At 41.8% G+C, this 12,464-nt stretch overlaps 1 long non-coding RNA gene across 2 annotated transcripts; it reads left to right on the top strand.

Moving 5' to 3' along the window:
• The first annotated feature begins 241 nt into the window (after nucleotides 1–241).
• LOC126381559 (uncharacterized) lies at nucleotides 242–12,135 on the top strand. Of its 2 annotated transcripts, none has more exons than XR_007568874.1 (3): nucleotides 242–387; nucleotides 10,144–10,370; nucleotides 11,955–12,135. It is a non-coding gene; the product is annotated as an uncharacterized LOC126381559 (long non-coding RNA). The 2 variants fall into 2 exon arrangements; XR_007568873.1 differs by lacking the exon at nucleotides 242–387 and adding an exon at nucleotides 5,838–5,985.
• The last annotated feature ends 329 nt before the right edge of the window (nucleotides 12,136–12,464 follow it).

Here is a 12,464-nt window from a genome sequence, read left to right as displayed (position 1 = left end):
CTCCGCGTCCGTCCCTCCGGATGACGCCCACACCGTCGCCCAAGCCTGTCCGGTGCGATAGTTGCGCCAGGCCGTAGGGTCTCTCCCTGATGCGGAGCAGTTTTCCAAGATCTGGAAGTTTTCCCATACTCACCGGAAGGTCCAGATCACATCCCCCATACACCATTTTTACCCCCCGACGCTCCTTCTGGGAGAACAACCCTGTCAGTGAGTCAGTCAGTCAGTGAGTCAGTCAGTGGGTTTGTAGCTATATATATTATAATAACCAGATGTCGCGTGGTTCGCTCGCAGCAAGCTGCTCGCGTGTCTTGTTTTCCCGCCATTTTTTTACCGCGATAGAATTTGACCAAGACTTAAATAGGTGTCGTGAAATCAAAAAAGTTCTAGGTGCTATAGTTTTGCCAGGCCGTAGGGTGTCTCCCTGATGCCGAGCAGTTTTCCAAGATGACGTTCCGATAACGCCCCTATACATCGGTTTTACACCCGAGACATTTTCTGGACAAACAAAAATTTGTATGGCGGCCATCTTGTTTTTCGGCCATTTTGTTTTTTTTTTTCACCGGCGATAAAATTTGACCAAGATTTTATTAGGTTTGGTGAAAAAAGAATCGTTCCAGGAGCGATAGTTTTCCCAGGCCGTAGGGTGCCGCCCTGATGCGGAGCAGTTTTTGAAGGTCGGGAAGTATTTCCATACTCAATATGACATTTTGATCTCATCCCTCTTACATCATATTCACCCCGAGGCATTTTCGAGAAAAACGAAAATTTTGTATGGCGGCCATTTTGTTTTTCCGCCATTTTGTTTTTTTTTTCACCGGCGATAAAATTTGACCAAGATTTAAATAGGTATCGTGAAAACAAAAAAGTCCTAGGTGCGATAGTTTCGCCAGGCCGTAGGGTGTCTCTCTGATGCGGAGCAGATTTCAAACATCCAGAAGTTATTCTATATTGAAGTCGACGTTCCGATGATATACCCATACACAGTTTTTACCCCCGAGGCATTTTCAGGAAAAATGAAAAATATGTATGGCGGCCATCTTGTTTTTCCGCCATTTTGGTTTTTTTTCAGCGGGCATTGGATTTGACCAAGATTTAAATATATTTCGCGAAAGAAAAATTGCTCCAGATTTTATAGTTTTGCCAGGCCGTAGGGTGTCTCCCTGATGCGGAGCAGATTTTCAAGATTGAGAAGTATTTCCGTACTCAACAAGACGTTTCAATCACATCCCCCATACACAGTTTTTACCTCCGAGACATTTTCTGGAAAAACAAAATTTTGTATGGCGGCCATCTTGTTTTTCGGCCATTTTGTTTTTTTTACCGGCGATAAAAGTTGACCAAGATTTTATTAGGTTTGGTGAAAAAGGAATCATTCCAGGTGCGATAGGTTCGCCAGGCCGCAGGGTGTCTCCCTGATGCGGAGCAGATCTGCGCCAATTTTTAGTTTTTAAACGCTAAATGTACTCCAACCCTAAACACACATTTGTCTCAAAACAGTGATTCATTTCGTTTATAAGATAAACAAATGAAATTCTAACTTTGAATTTAGAATTTTCGCTTATTACTGTAATGGCCAAACTGCCAGCTATACATTTATGTATTTTTTTTTCATCGTATGAATTCTTTTTTGTGTTAAATTCGGACAGAAACAATGAAAACGGAAGTGTTTCGATTTTTTTGATGAGAAGTGTATATTATAAATATACTAGATGTCGCGTGGTTCGCTCGCAGCAAGCTGCTCGCGTGTCTTGTTTTCCCGCCATTTTTTTACCGCGATAGAATTTGACCAAGACTTGAATAGGTCTCGTGAAATCTAAAAATTTCTAGGTGCTATAGTTTTGCCAGGCCGTAGGGTGTCTCCTTGATGCGGAGCAGTTTTCCAAGATGACGTTCCGATCACACCCCTATACATCGTTTTTACACCCGAGACATTTTATGGAAAAACAAAAATTTGTATGGCGGCCATCTTGTTTTTCGGCCATTTTGTTTTTTTTTACCCGCGATAAAATTTGACCAAGAGTTTATTAGGTTTGGTTAAAAAAGAATCGTTCCAGGAGCGATAGTTTTCCCAGGCCGTAGGGTGCTGCCCTGATGCGGAGCAGTTTTTGTAGGTCGGGAAGTATTACCATATTCAACTCGACGTTTTGATCACACTTCCCATACATTATTTTTACGCCCGAGACATTTTCTGGAAAAACAAAATTTTGTATGGCGGCCATCTTGTTTTTCCGCCATTTTGATTTTTTTTCACCCACGATAAAATTTGACCAAGAATTAAATAGGTTTTGTGAAAAAAGAATCGTTCCAGGTGCGATAGTTTTGCCAGGCCGTAGGGTGTCTCCCTGATGCGGAGCAGTTTTCCAAGATCTGGAAGTTTTTCCATACTCACCGGAAGATCTTGATCACACCCCCCATACATCACTTTTACCCCCCGACGCTCCTTCTGGGAGAACAACCCTGTCAGTCAGTCAGTGAGTCAGTCAGTCAGTCAGTGGGTTTGTAGCTATATATAATATAAACTAGATGTCGCGTGGTTCGCTCGCAGCAAGCTGCTCGCGTGTCTTGTTTTCCCGCCATTTTTTTACCGCGATAGAATTTGACCAAGACTTGAATAGGTCTCGTGAAATCAAAAAAGTTCTAGAAGCTATAGTTTTGCCAGGCCGTAGGGTGACCCCTGATGCGGAGCAGTTTTCAAAGATGAGGTTCCGAACAAATCCCCCACACATAAATTTTACCCCCGAGGCATTTTCGGGAAAAACGAAAATTTTGTATGGCGGCCATCTTGTTTTTCGGCCATTTTGTTTTTTTTTCATCGGCGATAAAATTTGACCAAGACTTTAATAGGCTTCGTGAAAACAAAAAAGTTCCAGGTGTGATACTTTTGCCAGGCCGTAGGGTGTCTTCCTCATGCGGAGCAGTTTCTGAAGATAGAGAAGTATTTCCATACTCGACAAGACACTCCGATCACATTCCTATACATCATTTTTACCCCCGATGCATTTTCAGGAAAAACGAAAATTTTGTATGGCGGCCATCTTGATTTTCCGCCATTTTGGTTTTTTTTCACCGGCGATTGGATTTGACCAAGATTTAAATACGTTGTGCGAAAAAATCATTGATCCAGGTGCGATAGGTTAGCCAGGCCGTAGGGTGTCTCCCTGATGCGGAGCAGTTTGCGAAGATCGAGCAGTTTTTCCATAGTCAACGGGATGTTCCGATTACAACCCCATTCACAGTTTTTACCAACGAGGCATTTTTTCAAAAAACGAAATTTTGTATGGCGGCCATCTTGTTTTTCGGCCATTTTGTTTTTTTTTTACCCACAATAGAATTTGACCAAGATTTAAATAGGTTGTGCGAAAAAAAAATTGATCTAGGTATAATAGTTGCGCCAGACTGTAGGGTGTCTCCCTGATGCGGAGCAGTTTTCCAAGATCTGGAAGTTTTCCCATACTCACCGGGAGATCCAGATCACACCCCCCATACATCATTTTGACCCCCCGACGCTCCTTCTGGGAGAACAACCCTGTCAGTGAGTCAGTCAGTCAGTCAGTGAGTCAGTCAGTGGGTTTGTAGCTATATATAATATAATAAATAAATATAAATATAATAACAAGACGTCGCGTGGTTCGCTCGCAGCAAGCTGCTCGCGTGTCCTGTATTAGTTCGAAGCTTTGTATGGCGGCCATCTTGTTTTCGTGAAATCAAAAAAGTTCTAGGTGCTATAGTTTTGCCAGGCCGTAGGGTGTCTCCTTGATGCGGAACAGTTTTCCAAGATGACGTTCCGATCACACCCCTATACATCATTCTTACACCCGAGACATTTTCTGGGAAAACAAAAATTTATATGGCGGCCATCTTGTTTTTCGGCCATTTTGTTTTTTTTTTCTCCGGCAATAAAATTTGACTAAGATTTTAATAGGTATCGTGAAAACAAAAATGTTCCAGGTGCGATAGTTTCGCCAGGCCTTAGGGTGTCTCCTTGATGCGGAGCAGTTTTTGAAGGTCGGGAAGTATTTCCATACTCAACATGACATTTTGATCACATCCTTCTTACATCATATTTACCCCCGAGGCAGTTTCGAGAAAAACGAAAATTTTGTATGGCGGCCATCTTGTTTTTCCGCCATTTTGTTTTTTTTTTCAACGGCAATTAAATTTGACCAAGATTTAAATAGGTATCGTGAAAACTAAAAAGTTCCACGTGCGATAGTTTCACCAGGCCGTAGGGTGTCTCCCTGATGCGGAGCAGTTTTCCAAGATGACTTTCCGATCACACCCCTATACATCATTTTACCTCTGAGACATTTTCTGGAAAAACAATAATTTGTATGGCGGCCATCTTGTTTTTCGGCCATTTTGTTTTTTTTTCACGGGCGATAAAAATTGACTAAGATTTTATAGGTTTGGTGGCGACGGGCGACTGACTGACTGACTGAGATGCTAGCGGGCGCGGGGGGGAATGTGTGCGGGGGGCACGGGCGGCCGAACGCCCGTGGAACGCGACGTAAGCGCGGCGTCTGCGCGGCGTTCACGCAGCGCTTGTGCGGCGCTGGACAACGCGAAGCCCGCGCCCCGCAGACGGTGCGCTGACGCGACGTCCGCGCCGCGCCGACGCCGGCAGCACGCTCAGGAAACGCGTACGCTCGGCCAACGCCCAATGTGGGGGCAGCCTTAATTAGGTTTTGCTAAAAAAAAATTGATCCAGGTATAATAGTTGCGCCAGACTGTAGGGTGTCACCCTGATGCGGAGCAGTTTTCCTAGATGACGTTCCGATAACACCCCTATACATCGTTTTTACACCCGAGACATTTTCTGGACAAACAAAAATTTGTATGGCGGCCATCTTGTTTTTCGGCCATTTTGTTTTTTTTTTTCACCGGCGATAAAATTTGACCAAGATTTTATTAGGTTTGGTGAAAAAAGAATCGTTCCAGGAGCGATAGTTTTCCCAGGCCGAAGGGTGCCGCCCTGATGCGGAGCAGTTTTTGAAGGTCGGGAAGTATTTCCATACTCAATATGACATTTTGATCTCATCCCTCTTACATCATATTCACCCCGAGCCATTTTCGAGAAAAACGAAAATTTTGTATGGCGGCCATCTTGTTTTTCCGCTATTTTTTTACCGCGATAGAATTTGACCAAGACTTGAATAGGTCTCGTGAAATCTAAAAATTTCTAGGTGCTATAGTTTTGCCAGGCCGTAGGGTGTCTCCCTGATGCGGAGCAGTTTTCAAAGATGACGTTCCGATCACACCCCCAATACATCATGTATACCCCCGAGGCATTTTCGGGAAAAACAAAATTTTGTATGGCGGCCATCTTGCTTTTCCGCCATTTTGATTTTTTTTCACTGGCGATAAAATTTGACCAAGGTTTAAATAAGGTTTATGAAAAAAAAATTGGTACAGGTGTGATAGTTTTGCCAGGCCGTAGGGTGTCTCCCTGATGCGGAGCAGTTTTTCAAGATCGAGAAGTACTTCCATACTCAACAGGTTGTTCCAATTACAATTCCATACACAGTTTTTACCTCCGAGACATTTTCTGGAAAAACAAAATTTTGTATGGCGGCCATCTTGTTTTTCCGCCATTTTGATTTTTTTTCACCGGCGACTGAATTTGACCAAGATTTTAATAGGCTTGGTGGAAAAAATAATGTTCTGGGTGCGATAGTTTGGCCAGGCCGTAGGGTGTCTCCCTGATGCGGAGCAGTTTTCCAAGATCTGGAAGTTTTCCCATACTCACCGGGAGGTTCCGATCACACCCTTCATACATCATTTTTACCCCCCGACGCTCCTTCTGGGAGAACAACTATGTCAGTCAGTCAATAGGTACATGGGTTTGTAGCTATATATAATATAACTAGATGTCGCGTGGTTCGCTCGCAGCAAGCTGCTCGCGTGTCTTGTTTTCCCGCCATTTTTTTACCGCGATAGAATTTGACCAAGACTTGAATAGGTCTCGTGAAATCAAAAAAGTTCTAGGTGCTATAGTTTTGCCAGGCCGTAGGGTGACCGCTGATGCGGAGCAGTTTTCCAAGATGACGTTCCGATCACACCCCTATGCATATTTTTTGACCTTGAGGAATTTTCTAGAAAAACAAAATTTTGAATGGCGGCCATCTTGTTTTTCCGCCATTTTGTTTTTTTTTTCACTGGGTTAAAATTTGACCAAGAATTAAATAGGTTTCGTGAAAACAAAAACGGTCCAGATGCGATAGTTTCGCCAGGCCGTAGGGTGCCGGCCTGATGCGGAGCAGTTTTCAAAGATCGAGAAGTATTTCCATACTCTTCAATATGTTTCGATCAAAACCCTCAGACATCATTTTACTCCTGAAGCATTTTCGGAAAAAACAAATATTTATATGGCGGCCATCTTGTTTTTCCGCCATTTTGTTTTTTTTTCACCGGCGATTGGATTTGACCAAGATTTAAATAGGTTTCGTGAAAAATTTATTGCTCCATGTTTTATAGTTTTGCCAGGACGTAGGATGTCTCCCTGATGCGGAGCAGTTTTTCAAGATCGAGCAGTATTGAAATACTCAACATGACTATCCGATCACATCCCTATACATCATTTTTACCCCCGAGGCATTTTCAGGAAGAACGAAAAATTTGTATGGCGGCCATCTTGATTTTCCGCCATTTTGATTTTTTTCACCGGCAACTAAATTTGACTAAGATTTAAATAGGTTTCGTGAAAAAAATATTGCTCCAGGTATTATAGTTTTACCAGGCCGTAGGGTGTCTCCCTGATGCGGAGCAGTTATTCAAGATCAAGCAGTATTGAAATACTCAATATGACGATCCGATCACATCCCTATACATAATTTTTACCTTCGAGGCATTTTCGGGAAAAACGAAAATTTTGTATGGCGGCCATCTTGTTTTTCCGCCATTTTGGTTTTTTGTCACCGGTGATTGGATTTGACCAAGATTTAAATACGTTGTGCGAAAAAATCATTGTTCCAGGTGCGATAGGTTAGCCAGGCCGTAGGGTGTCTCCCTGATGCGGAGCAGTTTTTCAAGATCGAGAAAAATTTCCATAGTCAACGGGATGTTCCAATTACTACCCCATACACAGTTTTTACCAACGAAACATTTTCTGGAAAAACAAACTTTTGTATGGCGGCCATCTTGTTTTTCCGCCATTTTGTTTTTTTTTCACCGGCGATTGGATTTGACCAAGATTTAAATAGGTTTCGTGAAAAATTTATTGCTCCATGTTTTATAGTTTTGCCAGGACGTAGGATGTCTCCCTGATGCGGAGCAGGTTTTCAAGATCGAGCAGTATTGAAATACTCAACATGACTATCCGATCACATCCCTATACATCATTTTTACCCCCGAGGCATTTTCAGGAAGAACGAAAAATTTGTATGGCGGCCATCTTGATTTTCCGCCATTTTGATTTTTTTCACCGGCAACTAAATTTGACTAAGATTTAAATAGGTTTCGTGAAAAAAATATTGCTCCAGGTATTATAGTTTTGCCAGGCCGTAGGGTGTCTCCCTGATGCGGAGCAGTTATTCAAGATCAAGCAGTATTGAAATACTCAATATGACGATCCGATCACATCCCTATACATAATTTTTACCTTCGAGGCATTTTCGGGAAAAACGAAAATTTTGTATGGCGGCCATCTTGTTTTTCCGCCATTTTGGTTTTTTTTCACCGGTGATTGGATTTGACCAAGATTTAAATACGTTGTGCGAAAAAATCATTGTTCCAGGTGCGATAGGTTAGCCAGGCCGTAGGGTGTCTCCCTGATGCGGAGCAGTTTTTCAAGATCGAGAAAAATTTCCATAGTCAACGGGATGTTCCAATTACTACCCCATACACAGTTTTTACCAACGAAACATTTTCTGGAAAAACAAACTTTTGTATGGCGGCCATCTTGTTTTTCCGCCATTTTGATTTTTTTTCACCCACAACAGAATTTGACCAAGATTTAAATAGGTTTCGTGAAAAAAGAATCATTCCAGGTGCGATAGTTGCGCCAGGCCGTAGGGTCTCTCCCTGATGCGGAGCAGTTTTCCAAGATCTGGAAGTTTTCCCATACTCACCGGGAGATCCAGATCACTTTTCTCATACATTATTTTTACCCCCCGACGCTCCTTCTGGGAGAACAACTATGTCAGTCAGTCAGCCAGTCAATAGGTACATGGGTTTGTAGCTATATATAATATAATAATAATAATAATAACTAGATGTCGCGTGGTTCGCTCGCAGCAAGCTGCTCGCGTGTCTTGTTTCCCGCCATTTTTTTACCGCGATAGAATTTGACCAAGACTTGAATAGGTCTCGTGAAATCTAAAAAGTTCTTGGTGCTATAGTTTTGCCAGGCCGTAGGGTGTCTCCCTGATGCGGAGCAGTTTTCCAAGATGACGTTCCGATCACACCCCTATACATATTTTTTGACCTTGAGGAATTTTCTAGAAAAACAAAATTATGTATGGCGGCCATCTTGTTTTTTTTTTTCACCGGCGATAAAATTTGACGAAGATTTAAATAGTTTTTGTGAAAACAAAAAAGGTCCAGATGCGATAGTTCCACCAGGCCGTAGGGTGCCGCCCTGATGCGGAGCAGCTTTTAAAGATCGAGAAGTATTTCCATACTCCACAAGACGTTCCGATTACAACCCTATACACAGTTATTTTCCCCGAGACATTTTCTAGAAAAACATTTTTTTTTATGGCGGCCATCTTGTTTTTCCGCCATTTTGATATTTTTTCACCGGTGATGGAATTTGACCAAGATTTAAATAGATTTTGTGGATGAAAAATTGGTTTAGATACGATAGCTATGCCAGGACATAGGGTGCCGCCCTGATGCGGAGCAGCTTTCCAAGATCGAGAAGTATATCCATACTCAACAAGACGTTCCGATTACATCCCCATACATAATTTTTACCACCGAGACATTTTATGAAAAATCAAAATTTTGTATGGCGGCCATCTTGTTTTTCCGCCATTTTGATTTTTTTACACTCACGATAGAATTTGACCAAAATTTAAATAGGTTTTGTGAAAAAAATATTGTTCTAGGTTTTATAGTTTTGCCAGGCCGTAGGGTGTCTCCCTGATGCGGAGCAGTTATCGAAAACCAAGAAGTATTTTCAAACTCAACATGATGTTCCGATCTCAACCCTATACATCATTTTTACCCCCGAGGCATTTTCAGGAAAAATGAAAAATTTGTATGGCGGCCATCTTGATATTCCGCCATTTTGATTTTTTTTCGTCAGCAATAAAATTTGACCAAGATTTTAAAGAGTTTTGTGAAAAAATAATCGTTCCAGGTGCGATAGTTTTGCCAGGCCGTAGGGTGTCTCCCTGATGCGGAGCAGTTTTCTAAAATCTAGAAGTTTTCCCATAATCTCTGGGAGGTCCAGATCACACCCCCATACACAATTTTTAGCCCCGAGACATTTTCTGGGAAAACAAATTTTTGTATGGCGGCCATCTTGTTTTTCCGCCATTTTGATTTTTTTTAGCAGGCATTGGATTTAACCACAATTTAAATATGTTTCGCGAATAAAAAATTGCTCCAGGTTTTATAGTTTTGCCAGGCCGTAGGGTGTCTCCCTGATGCGGAGCAGTTTCTGAAGATCGAGACAAATTTTTATACTCAAAAAGACGTTCCGATTACAACCCCATACACAGTTTTTACCTCCAAGATATTTTCTGGAAAAACAAAATTTTGTATGGCGGCCATCTTGTTTTTCCGCCATTTTGATTTTTTTTCACCGACAATAGAATTTGACCAAGATTTAAATAGATTTTGCGAAAAAAATATTTAACCAGGTATTATAGTTGCGCCAGACTGTAAGGTGTCTCCCTGATGCGGAGCAGTTTTCCAAGATTTGGGATTTTTCCCATACTCACCGGGAGGTCTTGATCACACCCCCAATACATCATTTTGACCCCCCGACCCTCCTTCTGGGAGAACAATTATGTCAGTGAGTGAGTCAGTCAGTCAGTCAGTGGGTTTGTAGCTATATATATTATAATAATAATAACTAGATGTCGCGTGGTTCGCTCGCAGCAAGCTGCTCGCGGGTCTTGTTTTCCCGCCATTTTTTTACCGCGATAGAATTTGACCAAGACTTGAATAAGTCTCGTGAAATCAAAAAAGTTCTAGGTGCTATAGTTTTGCCAGGCCGTAGGGTGACCCCTGATGCGGAGCAGTTTTCCAAGATGACGTTCCGATCACACCCCAATACATCATTTTTACCTCTGAGACATTTTCTGGAAAAACAAAAATTTGTATGGCGGCCATCTTGTTTTTCGGCCATTTTGTTTTTTTTTCACTGGCGATAAAATTTGACCAAGACTTTAATAGGCTTCGTGAAAACAAAAAAGTTCCAGGTGCGATAGTTTCACCAGGCTGTAGGGTGTCTCCCTGATGCGGAGCAGCTTTCGAAGATCGAAAAGTATTTCCATACTCAACATGATGTTTCTATGACATTCCTATACATCATTTTTACCCCCGAGGCATTTTCTGGAAAAACGAAAATTTTGTATGGCGGCCATCTTGTTTTTCCGCCATTTTGATTTTTTTTCAACGGTGATAAAATTTGACCAAGATTTAAATAGGTTTTGTGAAAAAAATATTGCTCCAGGTTTTATAGTTTTGCCAGGCCGTAGGGTGTCTCCCTGATGCGGAGCAGTTTTTCAAGATCGAGCAGTATTGAAATACTCAACATGACAATCCGATCACATTCCTATACATCATTTTTACCTCCGAGGCATTTTTAGGAAAAACGAAAAATTTATATGGCGGCCATCTTGAATTTCCGCCATTTTGATTTTTTTTCAACTACAATTAAAATTGACCAAGATTTTAAAAAGCTTGGTGGAAAAAATAATGTTCTAGGTGCGATAGTTTGGCTAGGCCGTAGGGTGTCTCCCTGATGCGGAGCAGTTTTTGAAGATCAAGAAGCATTTCCGTACTCCACGTCACCTTCCGATTACAACCCTATGCACAGTTTTGACCTTCGAGACATTTTCTGGAAAAACAATTTTTTGTATGGCGGCCATCTTGTTTTTCCGCCATTTTGATTTTTTTTCACCCACAATAGAATTTGACCAAGATTTAAATAGGTTTTGCGAAAAAAAATTTGACCCAGGTATAATAGTTGCGCCAGACTGTAGGGTGTCTCCCTGATGCGGAGCAGTTTTCCAAGATCTAGAAGTTTTCCCATACTCACCGGGAGATCCAGATCACACCCTCCATACATCATTTTCACCCCCCGACGCTCCTTCTGGGAGAACAATTATGTCAGTGAGTGAGTGAGTCAGTCAGTCAGTCAGTCAGTCAGTGGGTTTGTAGCTATATATAGTATAACTAGATGTCGCGTGGTTCGCTCGCAGCAAGCTGCTCGCGTGTCTTGTTTTCCCGCCATTTTTTTACCGCGATAGAATTTGACCAAGACTTAAATAGGTGTCGTGAAATCAAAAAAGTTCTAGGTGCTATAGTTTTGCCAGGCCGTAGGGTGTCTCCCTGATGCGGAGCAGTTTTCCAAGATGACGTTCCGATAACACCCCTATACATCGTTTTTACACCCGAGACATTTTCTGGACAAACAAAAATTTGTATGGCGGCCATCTTGTTTTTCGGCCATTTTGTTTTTTTTTTCACCGGCGATAAAATTAAACCAAGATTTTATTAGGTTTGGTGAAAAAAGAATCGTTCCAGGAGCGATAGTTTTCCCAGGCCGTAAGGTGCCGCCCTGCTGCGGAGCAGTTTTTGAAGGTCGGGAAGTATTTCCATACTCAATATGACATTTTGATCTCATCCCTCTTACATCATATTCACCCCGAGGCATTTTCGAGAAAAACGAAAATTTTGTATGGCGGCCATCATGTTTTTCCGCCATTTTGTTTTTTTTTCACCGGCGATAAAATTTGACCAGGATTTAAATAGGTATCGTGAAAACAAAAAAGTCCTAGGTGCGATAGTTTCGCCAGGCTGTAGGGTGTCTCCCTGATGCGGAGTAGCTTTCGAAGATCGAAAAGTATTTCCATACTCAACATGATGTTTCGATCACATTCCTCATACATCATTTTCACCCCCGAGGCATTTTCGGGAAAAACGAAAATTTTGTATAGCGGCCATCTTGTTCTTTCGCCATTTTGGTTTTTTTTCACCGGGGATTGGATTTGACCAAGATTTAAATATGTTTCGCGAAAGAAAAATTGCTCTAGGTTTTATAGTTTTACCAGGCCGTAGGGTGTCTCCCTGAAGCGGAGCAGTTTTTCAAGATCGAGCAGTATTGAAATACTCAACATGACGATCCGATCACATCCCTATACATTATTTCTACCCTCGAGGCATTTTCAGGAAAAACGAAAATTTTGTATGGCGGCCATCTTGTTTTTCCGCCATTTTGGTTTTTTTTCACCGGGGATTGGATTTGACCAAGATTTAAATAGGTTTCGTGAAAACAGAAAAGTTCCAGA

The sequence above is a fragment of the Pectinophora gossypiella genome, unplaced genomic scaffold (genome assembly GCF_024362695.1).
Source record: "Pectinophora gossypiella unplaced genomic scaffold, ilPecGoss1.1 Pgos_61, whole genome shotgun sequence".
Taxonomy (NCBI): domain Eukaryota; kingdom Metazoa; phylum Arthropoda; class Insecta; order Lepidoptera; family Gelechiidae; genus Pectinophora; species Pectinophora gossypiella.
Note: the sequence above shows the minus strand (reverse complement) of the source record. Positions and strands in the feature narration are given on the sequence as shown.